Source organism: Vigna unguiculata, chromosome 8, assembly GCF_004118075.2.
Source record: "Vigna unguiculata cultivar IT97K-499-35 chromosome 8, ASM411807v1, whole genome shotgun sequence".
Lineage (NCBI taxonomy): Eukaryota > Viridiplantae > Streptophyta > Magnoliopsida > Fabales > Fabaceae > Vigna > Vigna unguiculata.
Window position 1 is genome coordinate 26,941,273 of NC_040286.1, and position 18,133 is coordinate 26,959,405.

The following is an 18,133-nucleotide window of genomic DNA, read 5'->3' on the forward strand; positions in this document are numbered from 1 at the left end:
CTCATTGTTAGATATATGTATGGTCATCCGCATCGTCTCGTATCTAACCTTGTTATCCAAATATATTTTAAAAATAAGGTTTTGGATGTTTGTATGGTTGTCCACGTCGTCTGACATCTCTCAATAAATATTTTGGATACTCGTATGATCACTCGCATCGTCTGGTATCAAACTCTTTTATCAAAATATTCAAAAATAAGTTTTTGATGTTTGCATGGTCGTCGTCTGACATCCCCAATAAATGTTTTGGATACTTGTATGGTCGTCTGCATCGTCTAGTATCCAATTCTTTTATCCAAATTTTTTAAAGATAAGTTTTTGGGTGTTTGTATGGTCCTCCGCATTGTCTGACATCCATAATAAATGTCTGAGTACTTGTGTGACCTTTTGCATCGTCCTGGTGCTCAACACCTTTTCTTCTCTTAAAAAATTTCTAAAAAATATATAGTTTTCAAAAATATAAAATGCCAACGAGTTACGTAACCTTAATTCTCTATTACTTTTAAAGATACGTAAGAGCAAGGAATTATCCTTATTGGATCCACACAAAAAAATTGTTTCTTTTCTATATTATTTTCTTATTATTTTTGAGGAAAATTAAACATCTTGAAAATCACATTATCTTTGTATGTCTAGGTAAAGGTATCGCCTTTGGGCGGACATTGTAGGGTGCTAATACCTTCTCTACAGCACAACTGATTACCAGACTTGAAATTCGTTTTTCGAAAACCCTGCGTTTTATTTTATAGGTTTCCATAGTTTTTTCATAATAAACTATGGTGGCGACTCCAAAAAAGGTATTTTATTTTAAAATACTTTTATTTTTTTTGAGTTAGCCATCTCATCGCGATTTAGGTTGCTATAGCAGGCAATAATGTTTTCTCTATGGATTTTATTAAAACTTCCCTTAGCTCATTATTAACTCTTTGGCAAGTATACCAAATCCTACAAGTAGTAAAAATGGTAAGTCCAAGTATCATTTTCCCAAGGGATTTGCCTTTGTTTAGCTAACTATGATTATTTTACTAGTTTGAGCAATGAATATAAACACTAATTGATTCAAAATAAGTGAAAGCATATAACATTACTAAGCGTGAATGTTATAAAATAGTCAGGGAAAGACTCATTGGGGATGAATTTCATGACCAAAACTCTATGCAATCATCTAAACAATATATCTCTAACATACTTAAGCATTAACATCAAAGGTATTCAAGACCTACCCATTAGAGGCAAGTTCTAAACCTTTATGTGAAAAATACTAATCCCTTAGATATTTAAACACAAGATACACATTAAGAAAATATGTCTAGAATGACCAAGATCTTAAGTCTATGTCTAGAGCCAAACCTCTTTGTTGTTTTATCCATGTCAAGGTTTCAAAACACTTTCCAATGAATATATACCACAAAAAATGTGTAAATATTCCATCATGCACATAAATAATGAAGATAGAACACAAAAGTAATGAAAGATATTCTATTACAAAGAATAAACTACTATGAGTTTATGTACATTACATCCAACCCTAATGAAATGAAGTTTAACTACTCCTATACATATAGAACATAAAGGGAGCTTGAAATGGTGGAATGGATGATGAAAGATGGATCCTTTTTGCCCTAAAGTGCCTCAACCCGTGTCTTGAGTCTTAACAACGTTCCCCCCACAAAAAAGTATTATTTTCTTCAAGTCTCGACACTTCTATTGTTCTTTCCAAAAAGTGATTTCTTATTGGGCCATAAGATCCTCTCGCTATGTGAGCTCTAGCTTTCTTGACACGTTGGCTAGGTAGTCTCGTTGGGTAGGCACGTCTTCCTTGCTAGGCTAGAGCTTTCAACGGCTGGACGAGCGACTCTAGGTAACTACTAACAATTCTTCTCCAATCTTCCCTTTCTCCTACAAAAATTCACAAACAAGAAACTAAATCTGACTTTGAAGAATAATTACAATGTCATACATCCTTTCATGGAAATAACATAAAACACATGGTAAAGAGACAAATAAGAGGTTCTAATAAGTGTGAATAATAGGTAATTATTACACTTATCAACTCCCCAAACTTGAACTCTTTCATGTCCTCATGAAAAGCAAAGCTAACAAAACAAAAAGGGAAAATAAGGCCAGCATAATCAAAATAAATGGAAAGGCATAAGATATCAAATCAAAATATCCTTGTCACAAAATAGAGAAAAGTCGCATGCATTTCAAAGAATTAAAATGGCATGGCATGGTGCTTCTGTCAACATAAATCCTTAAGCCTATAATGAGATATGATAACCAGAAAAGAGAATCATTAAAGCTCACACCATGTCAGTGTTTCACTAAGCTCAAAAGTGTTTATCAAACACAACTCAAACTTAGCATGTCATAAAACTACTTCATCAAATTTTGCACATCATCTCAAACACATTTCACACAACTTGATTTAGATCAAAAAGTCTTTAAAGGTTGTAGCTTGGCTTGGCTAGAAGAAACATGGCTTTTCATGGATTCAAAGACACCACTTTTTGCATTGACTTTATCTCTCTTCTTTTTTAATTTTTTTTATTTTTAGAATTTTTGAGAGATATTCAATCATTACCAATGAAAATTCTCAACCAATTCTTCCTGAATAATGTATTTTTCTTTTACAGGCTCAAGGATCACAAAACAATTCATGAAGGCTAAAAAAGTTCACATAAGATTCAAATTCATGCATCAAGGGTAGCTATTTGGCCAAGTAGCTTCATTTCATCAGAACAAATAAGTGCCTTTCTCATTTATGATCAAGTGTGTGTATGCATTCGCAAGAATCATACAAAAATCAAATTCATAGCAACAACAACTTTCTCACATTCACCCCAAACACATTCTCACAACTCTCAAATATTCAATCTATTGGTCATACTCAAACACAAGTCAAGGAATTAATCGAAATGCAACCACATCCACATGTCTCACACTTAAATTTGCATGTAAATTCCTCAAGATCATGCAAGGCTACCATGGAAAGAAATTAAAGCTCCAAATGCCAAAGACAAAATGAAAGGCATCCAAAACAAGGCTAGCCAACAAAATTTGGAGCAAAAGAAAAATTGTTCTAATATCAAAGCAATAGTTCCACCATAAAATAAAGAACTGAAAGTAAAAACTAAAACAACTAACAAAAACTAAAACAATGAAAAACATTAAAAACACCAATCATCATGGCCTAGAAGGCTAAGCTCTCCAGGTTGCATTAGGGTCCTCTTGACTTCTGTGATCTATTTCTCAAGTTCCTGCTCCACCTGCTCCATTATCATCATCAATGGCCATCGTAGAAGAGAATCTTGACGAAAAAGATTTATTTCATTTTGGATAATTTGGCTATGTTAGAATCGTGCAACGAAATGATTCGCATGTCAACAAAAACCAAGAGGGAGGGTGAATTGAGTTCTTAATAAAAAAATGTGCTTTAAAAAAATTTTCCCTTTTAATATCAAAGTTTAATTAACAATCTTTTCTTTATTTTAATAACCACAATAAAATAAAGAGAGTAAGGAAGAGAAAATTGCACAAAGTATTTATACTGGTTCAGATCAAAATACCCTACATCTAGTTGTTAATCTTTAAAAAACGAAATTAACTCAATCACTAAAATAAACCACAAATACGAAAGTTTAGGGTTTAGAAAACACCTCTCTTGAAGCCACAAGAGATGAAGACACCTCCCTTGAAATCCACAAGGGACGAACACCTCCTTTGAATAACACAAGAGATGAAGACACCTATCTTAAAAGAGATGAATAAACACCTTCCTTAAATCACACAAGGAATGAACACCTCCTTTGAATCCCACAAAGTATGAATGACTTCTCCTGGCAATAACAACAACACTCAATCACTTAAGATCTCACTTGATGAAACTTATCGCTCTACCCATACTAGGTTTCCAAAGCATTCCACAGAGAATTCTCAAGTACTCAGAGTTCTCCCACTTCTGTATTTTTGCAAATGAAAACTTACCACTTTATTTATAGAAGCATATTTCAAAATTGGGTTAAAAATATGAAAAGTTAAGTCATAATAGCTAGAGATAATCGATTATCACTTATGATAATCGATTATTCCAGAGTAGTTTCTGAAAAATATTGTTTCACGCTTATAATATATTGTCCTATGAGATAATTGATTATTCCAGAGTCAATTATGAAAATTAATAAAATACTTATGATAATTGATTATCATAAGTGATAATTGATTATCACAGTGCGTTTTGTAAAAATAAAACCTTCTCTCAATTATCTGCCACTTGCATTCTGCCTTTTGAATCTTGAGCTACTAATTTAACTATTTTAAATAACATACACATATTATAAGACTTAAACAACTAAACTCTTAAGTCTTCAATGTGTCTCTTGAATCTAAGCTCCATGCATTCTTTAGGTCTTTAACATTTCTCAATGAATCATCATTAAGTTTTCCACATTTCTCCATAAGTCGTCATCATCATCATCATCATCATCATCATCATCATCAAAACTCCTTATTGATGCAAGATGTCTATATTCTTCTTTTGTCAATAGGTTAGCCATGGTGAGTTGAGCCAAGGAATGGTGAATGAGGTAGAGGAAGGAAGACTAACCCTAAAATATGACTATAATGCACAAATACTACAAAATGCTTTGAAAGAATAAGTATTTAAAACTGCAATTCAAAATTTAGAAAAAATAATTAGTATTTAATTATTTGTATTAAATGTTGAACAGAAGTAATATTCATTCAATACAAGTGTGTACATTAATACAATATTAAATCTAAATAAATTTATTAAAATAAAATAAAAAAGAGTCAATTAAAAATACATAAATTTTGAACCAATCACCATATATTTTAAAGATTTTAACATTTTAAACATTTATTCCAACTTTCTAAAACAATTATTCTGGAAGTAAACTTTAATTTTAAAATTACAATTTTTTATATTGCAATCATATCTGAGTGATGGGTAGTTGTAACTAAGGTGAGCGAATATGATGTTTTAATTTTAACTAAAAATGTAGTGATTTCAATTTTATTAAATGAAAAATGTTGTCTTAGCTTAGTGGTAGAGCGCGTGGCTTTTAACCACGTGGTCGTGGATTTGATCCCCACAGATGATGTCATTTATTAATGCTTTATAATTATTTTTTCACATAGCACATATTTAATAATTTACTTAATTTTTTTTCACATTTATATTGAATCAATTAAACAAATAAGTTTTTTTTTTCTTTTCACTTAAACAAAAATAAGATGAGAGTAATTGCTATAGTTTCTAGGGATGACAAATAAACCCGTCCTCGTGGGTATTGCCCAAACCTGTTCCCGTTTTGTTGGGAAATCTCCACCTTGACTGGGTATGGGTATGGAGAATTCCCAACTTTTTCAACTGGGTATGGGAATGTACGTATCTGCCTTGTCCTCATACTCGCCAAAATACCCGTCCTAGTTTAAATTATTAGTCAATTAAGTAAACTTATATATATATATATATATATATATATATATATATATATATATATATATATATATATATATATATATATACACGCACTTTCTATTTTTTATTTCTTCTAATTGTTTGGTTTGACATAAAATTCATTTGCATCTCTAATATATTTTTCATCTTATCATAACCTTTATGCAATTATATTCAAATGATGTATGTCAATTTAATATTTTTTTATGTCTCACATTTGAATGTTTCTAATTTTTTTAATACTTTTATTTATTGTATATTTTACATTCACATGAGAACGTTTAACACTCTATATTTAAGTGTTAAACATCATAAACCTTTAATTTACTTGGTAACATAAAAAAATTATCTTCCTTACTTTATTATTGTTTCATTTGAAGAACTCTTTTGTTTAGCTAAAACAATTTTTGTTATTTCTCAACCATTGAGTATATATGTTGATATTTGAAAATTTTTCTTAGATCTCTAAGGTATTTTTCATCTTATCATACCCTTAATTATACATTATGCATTTGTTTTTCTTTGTGCGGTTTTTTTCAATAGTATCTCAAATTGTTTCTATGACACACATTAGTTAATTTTTTAATATTTTTATTTGTTGTTTATTTTCATCATGTAGAATACTATTTCGATATATTTTATCTAATTATTTTTTATTTTCTAACTCATTATCAATCATACTGTAATTTTTTCACTATAATTGTATAAATAACTTTTATTTACTACAATATAAAAATTTAATGTAATTGTCATGAATATTATTTTATCACCATCCAACATATATTGGAGTTCAAAATATACAAGATCTATGTCAAAATTTTATTATTATTTTATTATTTGTTCTTTGCATCATTTTGATCAAGAGATGTATTATAATTTTTTATTAGTGTATAAAAGAGAGATTCATTAGAATTTAAAAAGCTGAAGTAAACAAACATTTAAAATATATTTTAATTTGAATATTTGTTTTCCTTTTATATATTTAATATTTTTTTTTAAATTTTATCAACTAGGTTTCATTAATGTTTGCAGTTTGCAATATAAAAGTTTTGGTTCTCATGAAATTTTATTTTTTATTCTAATCTAAAATGTAAACAATTATAATTTATTTTAAAGTATTTGATATAAAAGAAACAACCATCCTCCTAATATTAAATATGTGATAATATTATATTTTCTTTATAGTAATTTCTTTTATTATTTTATAAAAATTAATTAAAATTAATATTGAAGTAGTAAGAAAACAGGTACAGGTGTGGGTACGAGATTATACCTGTTATTCGGTGGGGAGTGTAAGACATGGGAAAAATAAATCAATAAATAAATATTTATTTAATAAATGTGAGGGCGGGAATCCGTAAGTTAATTAATGTGGAGAGAGAAAACAAAGAATAATTCTAGCTTAAATGGCTTAGAATACTTAGTTATTACGAGGAGACTTGGATTTGAATCTTGTGCATGCCAATAGTGTGTGAATTTAATTGTTTTATTATTTTAATAATATGCAGGACCATAAGGAGTGATAATATAATACTAGAAGTACATGATTTATCTTGAAATATGAATTGGTTGTGCATTAGCTTGGTAAATGTAAGGTTATGTGTTCAACCCTTGACTATTGACACTGAAGCAGTAGAAGGAGTCAGGAAGACCAGTAGAAAGAGTCAATAAGGGGTACGTTGTTACCAACAAGGATTACAAGTTTTGGCAATTGGAAGCAAGGAAACCAGGTAAGGGGGAGCTATCATATCTTTATGTTTATCCTTAGTACAATTTATACTGTTTGCATAGTTTTATGGTGAAATTTTGGAAATCAAATTTCTTTAATCGCGCAGCCATATTCCAATATTGTGATTAGGTTATATTGAGAAACTCGTTAAAGGAGTTGTTAATACATAGACTGAAATAATAATAACCGATGGTCGGCTTGAATTTATCAATTCAATTATTCAGTTAAATGGTAGGAAAATATTGTAGAGGTTGGAACGTGTCTTCGATGATTTGGATGTATGAATATTTTCAAGGGTTGAAGGATTACATGTGGTATATATCTGGACTACGAGGGTTGTATACTTTTTAACTTTGGGTTTCAAAATAGTAAAATTATTAATCATGAAAAAAAAACCAAATGATTTTAACCAATTACAACAATTTGTGTTTTTGGCATTACTGCTTTAATGTATTATTTTTATTGCTATGTTATGTATCAAAGTTATTTGAGAGGTTAATAGAATGCTTAGTGGGGGTAATGTTTTACTATATAGCTTACATAAGGTGCATCATAATTATGTCTCAAGGGAGTTTTAGAAAAAAAAATGTTTTAACGTTGCTAGGTTGGTGCTATTTTCTCACGTCTTGGTCTCGAATAACAATATTATAAGAAATTGAGTTTAAGGCATTAATACATTATGATTTTGAGTTTATATGTATATAAGTAATTGAGTTTTAGTATTATTATACTATATCTATACAAATTTTTTTAGTATATGAATATTGTTTGCGTTAGTGGTTGAGGATATTATTTTTGGGAGCCTATGTATGGATACATGATCATGTATAATGCAAAATATTGGTTTTTGGTGTGAATCATTGGATTTAAAGGGACTTTTGTAGGTACTGTTTGGGACCTTGTTTGAGTATGTGCATGATTGGTGGCTGTATTATAAATTCCTATATGCATAGTGTATTCTTGGCTAAGCTTAAGTGTAGACATGATTTCAAATTATGAATGCGTGTGTGCTGATACTTGAATGATGCGTATGAGCTGTGATGATGTAATTTGAAGTATGTGAAGTATACGAATGTGTATTTTGATTTTTGGATGGTTGAGAATTGGATTCTAGGAATTGTCTTAGAGTACCTAAAAACCAGTAGTGTCACATTACTGGTGTAGCACCTGGCGGTGCATAGTGAACCATCAGGCAATAGTAGGAAACAAGGAAGTCCTGTGTGTTGTGGTGCCCGACAGTGATGTGGAACCATCAAGTGATCTACACTACCATTTTGCTTGGCGGTGCTTAGGCTACGCTAAGCGATGGTGCAGTGGCATGGTGTGTTTGTGATATGTCTTGCATGGCTTGTTGTGTTAGTCTTAGTTTGGGATATGCTTGATCGTATCACGAGCGGGTAGGTTCATGATTGGTGATGGAACGCGTGGTTAATATGAGCAGGGAAGTTCATATTAGTGATACTCTTGTGTGAGGATACGAGTGGGGAGGTTCGTATGTTTCGTGCTCACACTTGCGAGTTCCTACGAGCGGAGAGGTTCGTAGTTGGATGAATCATGCGTGTTGGACTAGGGCGAGGAGGTCCGTAGAGTTGGACTACGAGCAGGGAGGTTCGTAGAATTGGACCATGAGCGGGCAAGTTTGTGGAAGCATTGGAATCCCTAAGACTAGCTTGAGTATGTACCTTGTATAGTGCAATGTGTTTTTCTTAATTTCATTTTGATGTGTTGAGAGGTGGACTTGGATCAGGAGATGTTGGACAGTGTCATGAACGAGTAGGTTCATGGCTGGTGATGAACACATGATAATATAATAGGGAGGTTCATATTATGATGCTTTTGTGTGAGGATACGAGCGGGGAGGTTCGTATGTTCCATGCTCACACTTGAGGGTTGCTTTGAGCGGGGAGGTTCGCAGTTGTTGGATCACGTGTGTTGGACTACGAGCGGGGAGTTCCGTAGAGTTGTACAACAAGCAGGGAGGTTCGTAGAGGTTGGACCACGAGCGGGTAGGTTCGTGGAAGCATGATATATCCTGGGTCCATGGCAAGTAATTGTATTGGTAAATGGATTAGTAGTTTCATTTGTAGAATGAGACGATGATCTGAAATCATTGGGTATCGATTGTTAAGATTAAGCAATTTAGATGAAATAAAGTAGTTTGGGGTGAATCTTTATTTTTATTAGTTGTATATTTGTATTGTTATGAGCTCACCTTTTCTGTGTGTGTTTGGTGATGATCGTGTGACTTGTCACACAAGAGCAGATGATGTTCCAGCTAATGCTGGTGAGACATAGAGCCGGAGAAGAGCTAGCGTGGGAAAGCTTTTTATGGAAGTTTACTATCATTTTATTTTTAGATTTTTGCAAACCGTATTTTTACTAGAATATGAATTAGTATGGATTATTGGAACATTGTGGTTTAATTGGATGAGTTTAATAAATGTTTAAAATTTTCTTGCGGTTTTGGGAAAGACAATAATAATAAATGCGAGTTTGTATTTTTATTTTATTTTATTTTATTTAAATTAGTAATATCCGGTTGAGATGTTATAAAGATGGGATGAGAAAAAAGTTTGATACACATTAGATTTGAGTATGAGAATGTGGATGATTTTTTTCTACGGGAATGAGATAGCGAAACTCGTCCCCGCCCTGTTGTCATCCCTAATCCCTACTAGTTTCGCTTGTGTGAAAAATCTTTCAATTAAGAAAAATAGGATCAAGAATAGCTTATTTGTTTTTCCTTAAACAACTACGTTACCTACTAATTTTTTATATATTTTTATGCATAAATATAATTTATGATTACTTATCTTTAACTGTTATCGAAAATTTATTAGATTGTGCATTCTATTACCAATTTTATAATTATAAACAAAACTTTTATCAATTTTTAATTTATAAAATTTACTTTAGTAAATATTAATTATCCTTTAAGTACTTCGTAATTATAATAAAAATATTTAATTATTGTTTCAATATAAATTTTAATGATGATCTTTTATCTTTTTATTTTTTTATTATTATAAAAAAATTGTATAAATGAAATTTATGAAATACTTGATGTTCATATGTGTCCACCTTTTTCTTTATCACAATAAAAAAATAATAAAATTTACTATTACTATTATAAGTATAAAAATAAACATAAATAAATTTTATAATTTTATTATAAATAATTTTTATTTATTTTGTAGATAAATTTGTCTTATTATACATAATCATCGCCAAACACAAGCAAATAGGGTGAGCTAACAATTAAAATAATCGCACATGCATACATATATAAGTATCACAATCACCCAAAGAATTTCATCCTTTGGTTCCATACCACATAGCCACCACCATGTCAACCGTGTTCTACATCTTATGATGAGTATCTCAAGATGTCTTGCTGCCACACCTACCATCCACAACTAGTAGAGCACGTATGAGAAATCATGCTACGGACCACACCTCGTAACACCAGGTGGTGTTCCTAATACGAATAACATTCGTAACGTCCCAAGACTACCAAACTCGTCACTTAATACTGAAAGGGTAATCTAATTGGACCTATCTGTACACGCCACAACGCGCACACTCATACCGGCAACACTCACCAACCCGAGCCACAACTCAAGAGTTCCTCGTGTTCATCCGCCATCCCAAGCCACAACTCAAGAGATGTCATTCCGAGCCAACACTCAAGGAATGTCACGTGCTTTGTAACATCCCGTCAGGATATTACGGATTTTAATAAAATAAAGAAAATATAAAATTATAAAGACATTGCATTTATGAATAAAACCTCATTTCCCAAAACACAGGAAATTTAAAACTTTATTATTTTAATAAAGCATCCATAATCCTCAATTAAAAAACTGAAAGGCTAGTCAACCTAGGCCATGGGCCTTTACAATTTATTTCAAATCAAAGGTACAAAACATAAATATAAAAATCCCATGATATCCCCGCTTCGCGGTTAAGCCTCACCAGCACCACCTGCATCAACAACATCTGCTCATGTGTACCGCGTACACGATCATCGCCAAATACAAGCAGATAGGGTGAGCTTAACAATTAAAGCATATAATATTTGTATACGCATATACAACATATATACATAAACAACACAATCATCCCAGAGAGTTTCCATTCTTTTAATTTTCATCACCTGGCCACAACCAAGTTATTCGTGTTCTACCTCTTTTAGTGATTACCCCAAGGTGACTTGCTGCCATACCTATCGGCCACAACCGATAGAGCACGTACGGGAACCATTGTTACGGATCATACACCGTAACGCCAGGTGAAGCTCCCAAATACGAACATAGTCCACATCGTCCCAAGAATACCAAACTCGTCAGTTATCTACTGAGGAGGGCAATCCATCTGGACCCATTCGTACTAGCCACAATCAGCACACTCACACTGGCAACACTCGCCAACCCGAGCTCAACTCAAGGGTTCCTCGTGTTCATCCGCCATCGCGAGCTCAACTCGAGGGATGCCATTCTGAGCTCAACTCGAGGAATGCTACGTGCTTAACCCCTATCCCGAGCTCAACTCAAGGGATACGTTCCGAGCTCAACTCAACGAACCTAACAATCCCACCTTTGAAGCATCACCAAAAGCCTTGTAGATCACGCCTGCAAAATCCAACAACTAGGACTTACAGCAGCCAAATCGCCCAGTGGGGGACACGTACCGCTAGGCTCTAGTGGCTTTCAAACCGCTTGGCGGGGGACACGTACCGTCAAGCGCCAAGCGCCTCAAAACCACCAATAATTGAAGATACCGCCTGGCGGGACAGTTCACACAGTCAGGCGTATCCAAGCTAAAACCTCATTGATTCCGCCGTAACCGCCTAGCAGATCCCTCTTCACCGCCAGACATAATTCATACCAGACCCCACTGATGTTGTTGTTATCGCCTGGCGGGAAGCCCTCTGCCGCCAGGCGCCATGTGTGAACGTTGCTCTCTGGATCATCGATACCGCCTGGCGCCTGAACCACACCGCCAAACACCATACCAGTACAGCGGGTGATACTGATTTTTTTTTTCTGCACTTCACTATTTTGTATAACTCTATTATACAGTCGCATACCTACAAATTACAATTTCCCCTACTAGTCTCTTCCCGTATCCCATGATACCAATGATTGTTTTACTTAATATCAGTTTCTCCTCATTAACCTCACAATACCTGCATCTCATACTAGCTTATGACTAGTGTCTCTATTACTTGTTGGTATTCACACTTAATCCAATCATACCTACACAATAGTCAGAAATTATGTCTTGTAATATACTTGTGTTCCTTATGCACATGTTATTAGTTCCTCCAAGTCAACCATCCTAGCCTCTGGCTAGGTTTATGATCAATACCTACTAACCTCAATTATGCCTTATACTTCAGTCTTAATACAACCTATTCCCAGATTCGCCACCCACTCATGAACTTCCATTCCCTATCCTCCTTAATTTATTAACCAACTCCAGATAGGTCCAAGAGAGACATTCTCACTTAATTGTTCCACATCATTTCATGTTCAGTCATCACAGCTCCCAACCCGAACCCAGCGCGTCCCCGAATGCCTCTGATTGTCTTGTTGTCGCCTGGCGGTACCCTATGGCCCCCCAGGCGATGCACCAGTCCTAGAAAATTCCAGGTTCCGTCACACCCTTTAACAACTTCCCTCATTCCCTTTTCTGCGTTTCCTGTCCAATTTCCCTTTAGTTCATACTCCAACACACTCGTATACAACCACATGTTCAATCCCCCACTCAACCCTTACCATTCCTTCATAAGATTCCAGCACCAATTGGTCTAATAGCAAAAGTCCCCATTCTTTCCAACCTTAACACTGTTCCATCAATTATAATCATCTTTAATACTGGAAATCAACAAAATCCCACATCAATCATCTTGTAACCACTAACCCTTGATTCTTTCCCGATTAGAATTCTTCCAGAATGCACAAAATCACAAAATCGATCCAAGACTCGCGTCGCCTGGCGGAAATTCATCACCGCCAGGCAGTTCATCAGAGAAACCCAGAAACGGGTTATCAGCCTACGTCGCCTGGCGGTACAGGCCTCACCGCCAGGCGGTTCCCCCACGAAACCAGAAACAAGCACAAAATGGTATAAGCTGCCTGGCGGCTATGTATAGCCGTCGGGCGGTTTCTGAAAAATTTCCAGAACTCAGAAAAATCATAATACAGTGAGGGTTCATGCATTTTTATCATACATTTATCATACATTTCATGCAAGGACATAAAATTAACGTGGGAAACTCCCCTAACATGGTTTCCTTGCTAAAAGTTTGAGAATTCCCCTAAGGTTCTTCTTTGCTCACCCAAGTCCTCTTAGTTCTTCCTCCAATCAGCCACTATTCTGCACTCAAAACCTCACCACTCTCCAATTTTTGTGTTCTGATTTCTAAGTACACTTACAGCTTGCCAAAACCCTTCTTCTTACCTCACATTGGCCTTTTAAAGATGCCTTAAATCTAGATGATAAAAAAAACGAATTTCTGGTTTAATGGCGATGTTTATTATCATTCATTGATTCTTTATGGTCAGTTTCTCTGCCCATGCATCTAGGGTTTCCTCAACCTTTCAAATCCAAGCCAAAACCCAAAATACCAAAAAATAAAATTTTAGTTTGGGTTCACCAAGGTTTGAACCCATCACCATTCCAATGCCAAGTCAATGCTAAACCATCAAGCCAATTTATGTTTCTTGCTAACTAATACACTTCAAGCATTATGTCATACAAAACATGATCAAACATATTATTAAAACAATAATAATTAAATAGCACACAATTGGCATACATAGGACTTGAACCCAAGTCCTCTCATACAATTAAGTACTCTCAACCACTTGAGCTAGTACTTTTCCACATCATACAATCAGAATTTAATGTCATAAAGGCTTCTACTACCCACATTTATTAATTATTTATTTATTTAATTAATTAAATTCCGCGGATCTTACATGCTTAACCCCTATCCCGAGCCACAACTCGAGGGATACGTTCTGAGCCAAACCTCAAGGAACACCAACAAGTCGAACTTCGAGATATCACCAAGGCATTGTAGATCACGCACATCCAAAGCAACAAAGTTGCTGCCATTGTGTTTTCGCCTGGCGCTGCTCCAGAGCCGCTAAGCGAAACTTGTTGCCAGACCACCTGGTGGGGGACACGTACCGCCAGACGCCAAGTGCCTTTGCACTCACTGCCCCTACAACTATCGCCTGACAGAACGATCTCTACCGCCAAGCGCCATGCGTGCCCAGAGCTACTGTAAGTGTAGCTATCGCCTCGCGATCCATTTTTCACCGCCAGGCGCTACATCAGTACATCAAATTGTATTGGTTTGGCCTCTCATATGTGATTCTAGTCCATTCTCAACCCTTCCACGATGCATCGCATAATTACCAGTCACATAATTTCCATTCTTTGGTCATGAATTCTCATTTCTTATGTCTTACTATCATAAACATACTCTTGGTAAATTTATTTCTTTGAGCATACCAATTACTTAGAACCCATTAAATGTATAACCCATAAAGTGCAACCCATATTATTCACTTTAGGCCACAGTGACAACCTAACTGAGTTGTCACATTGTCCAATAACAACACGACCTGCTCTCTTAAAGGCAACCTACCAATTATACCTTACATTAGTATTATAACAATTCGTTCACTTATGCAATCCCACCTCGCAATTCAACTCGTGCATCTTCATTGACACTCAAATTCGAAATTGTATTATGTTATACAATTCAGCAGGAACTTAATTTAATGATACCTTACTGCAAGGTTGATATTTCCATGTTTCTTGTATTCCCAATTAACCCCCAAATTGATTCATACTACTAAATCATTAAGGACCTATCTCTTGCCCCTGTCCAATGACCCCAAGTTGGTGTTCAAATTACATTTTTCTACCACAAAACTCCAATTTCACTACTACACCAAGAGCCACGCATTATGCCTTATCTCTACGCTGGCGCCTGGCGGCACCTAGCCTGCCGCTAGGCGGTGCATCAATTCTAGGAAACCTAGAATTCTACCCTGAACCTACGACAATTCCACTTCCCTATTTCGCACCGTCTCTCCAGTCTTACATCCAATACACTTTTATCATACACTTATAGGTCCTATTATTACCTTATACTTCCAATACCCTAAATTATATTACCTTTACTCATAAAATTTAATCCAAAACTCAAAATCCCCAAATGTTCAACCCTAGAATGGGAATATGCCATGACCATTCAATTTTTCCCTTATTACTTCATGATTTCAAAATTAATCACGTACATTCAGTCAATTACTGATCTAACACCCTTTCCACCAATTAAAAATCACCCAGAACATAGAAAACCCAAGAATCGAGCCAAAACCTAGTCTGTGTCGCCACGTGGTTCCTCTCGGGAATCCAAAAATGCAGAGGAAATGGGATGCGTCGCTTGGCGGCTTTGAAGGCCTGCCAGGCGATTTCTGGAAATTTCCAAAAACATGCAATTTTGCAGAATTACTACAGTTCATGCTTTTATTTGCTCAATCATTAATAAAAATAAAGGCACGAAATGAAATGATGGAGTCTAGCTCCCCTAACCTAGAAATCCTTGCTTAAACTTGATAAATCTTTGATTCTTCCTTGCTCCCAATAGCTTGCCTTAGTTCTCTCCAATTTAGCCTCTATGCTTCACTCATAACACCAATTTCACTCTGAATTCACTTTCTCTAACGTGCAGAACAATGTCAGACTCACAACTCTCCCTTTCTTTCTCAAATGGTCACTTAATTGTGTGTTAATTAAGATTAATGACTCCAAAACGAAAATGACATTAAAAAAGGTGTAATTTCCATTCAAGGTCCATCATTGGTTGTTTTTCCAGCCCCTTTGGCTGCTAGGGTTCCCAACCCTTCTCATCCTTGCCAAAAATAAGTTTAGCAAAAATAAAGCTTAATTTTGATCTACCAAGGTTTGAACCTATAACCATGCCCATGCCTAATTCAATGAACAACCATTTAACCAATTCATGTTTTATGATAATTCATATAATTCTATAATTATATTATCACTCCTCATGATCTAGCACATTATTAAAATAATAATAATTTAATTAACATATAAATGGCATACATAGAACTTGAACCCAAGTCCCCTCACACAACCAAGTACTCTTGGCCATTTGAGCTAGTATTTTTTCACGTCATATTAATTAATAATTAATGTCATAAAGGCTCCCACTACCTGCATTTATTAATTAATTAATTATTTAATTAATTAAATTTCACGGGTCTTACAGATGAGCCAAACATATTGAAGGTAGAAGCGACCAATGAAGGAATCAAGTACAGATCCTGGTAGACGAGATCAAGGTGAGGTCGTCGATAGTGATCACAACCGGAGAAGAGGCTGGATGCGCCATCACGCACAGCTGAAACTGAAGCAGATATGAGATGCTATAGAGGCACGTGAGAAGTAACTGTTAATAGATACTTATCAACAGTCCAAGCCAAAACACAAGTAAACTATTTTTTTTTGAACTGTGGGGAAAGGCCCACACCCATGACACTTCATTAATTTTCTACCTCTGTCTCTCATTGGTCATTTTTTTCCTAAGGTAGTGAGGTATAATTATTAGTATGACATTCTTGCTTTGGCATGAATGATTTATTTATTCTCTAAAATGAGAAAAAACAAATTTTTAAAATAGTTTTTGACTTTTTGGATTTTGGTTACATATTAAAAAAATGTTAGATTGAAGAAATTTTTTTCTTTTTAATTAAATGAGTCAACCCGTTAAATCTACCAACTAGTGGTAAGTTAGGCCAGACTCAAATTTCTTGAAGTCACCAATAAGTGAATCAAGTTGAATTGACTCACTAATTGACTAATCTGTGATGGGTTGGGCAAGACCAAATCAGATAACCCATTTTGACAACTGTAAAATAATCAACTCTATAAAAAAGACAAAGATGATTTGTTTCAGTGTTTTTATCATTTTTATTTTTACCTTCTGAATAAAAAATACAAAATACAAAGTTAAATTCTTCAAACAATAGATTATATATATAAATTTAAAAATATACATAATGCTTTCATTGAAAGTTGAACTGAAGACCTCCCGCTTACTAAACGGGTGCTCTAACCAATTGAGCTATGAAAGCCAACTATAACATTTTCATTTGTATTCAAAATAAAAACTCTAACCAACTAAGCTACGAAAAAACATTGAAACACATCTTGCTTACGAAGATGGTGATTTTGATTATGGCTATATACATGTTGTTTGATGTTATTGTTGTTTTCTTTGCTAAACTGAATGGAAGCATCTATGATGCACAGATACTTCCACTTAAGTCACGTATCCGTGTCCGATACTTTAGGATACTTTATCGATACTTAATAATGAAGTATCTAATTTATAAAGTCGTAGTATACTACAAGAAAATTTTTGAATAATGACAAATTTTAGTGACAACAAATATTTAGTCATTATACAGTGACCAATTTAGGTACCTATTTAAAAACTAAAAATCATTGACAACTAAAATAGTTTCAAACAATTATAATTGATCTCTACATTGATAATTAAAATAGTTTTTATTATGAATTGGTTTCTAAATTAGTTACTAACATTATCTACCAATGTTTTGACTACCAAAATAATTGGTTTCTAAATTGTCCACTAACATTAGCTACTAACAATGATATATTTATTATGTTTTTAAGAGTTATTGTACAATTTTCAATATTTATATATCACGTATCTATCACGTATCATATCCTATTATTTTTAAAATAAACGTATTGTGGTATCAGATATGTGTTGTATCTGATACACGTATCGTATCCATGCATCATAGGGAAACATTGATCACCTAACTGGTGATGAGAGTGTTAATTTT

The 18,133-nt window shown here is 34.2% G+C and overlaps 2 non-coding genes across 2 annotated transcripts; one reads left to right on the plus strand and one right to left on the minus strand.

The window, feature by feature from the left end:
- Positions 1–5,051: 5,051 nt before the first annotated feature.
- Positions 5,052–5,123, plus strand: TRNAK-UUU. The gene has a single exon. It is a non-coding gene; the product is annotated as a tRNA-Lys (tRNA).
- Positions 5,124–17,318: 12,195 nt separating this feature from the next.
- TRNAT-AGU lies at positions 17,319–17,392 on the minus strand. The gene has a single exon. It is a non-coding gene; the product is annotated as a tRNA-Thr (tRNA).
- Between the last annotated feature and the right edge of the window lie 741 nt (positions 17,393–18,133).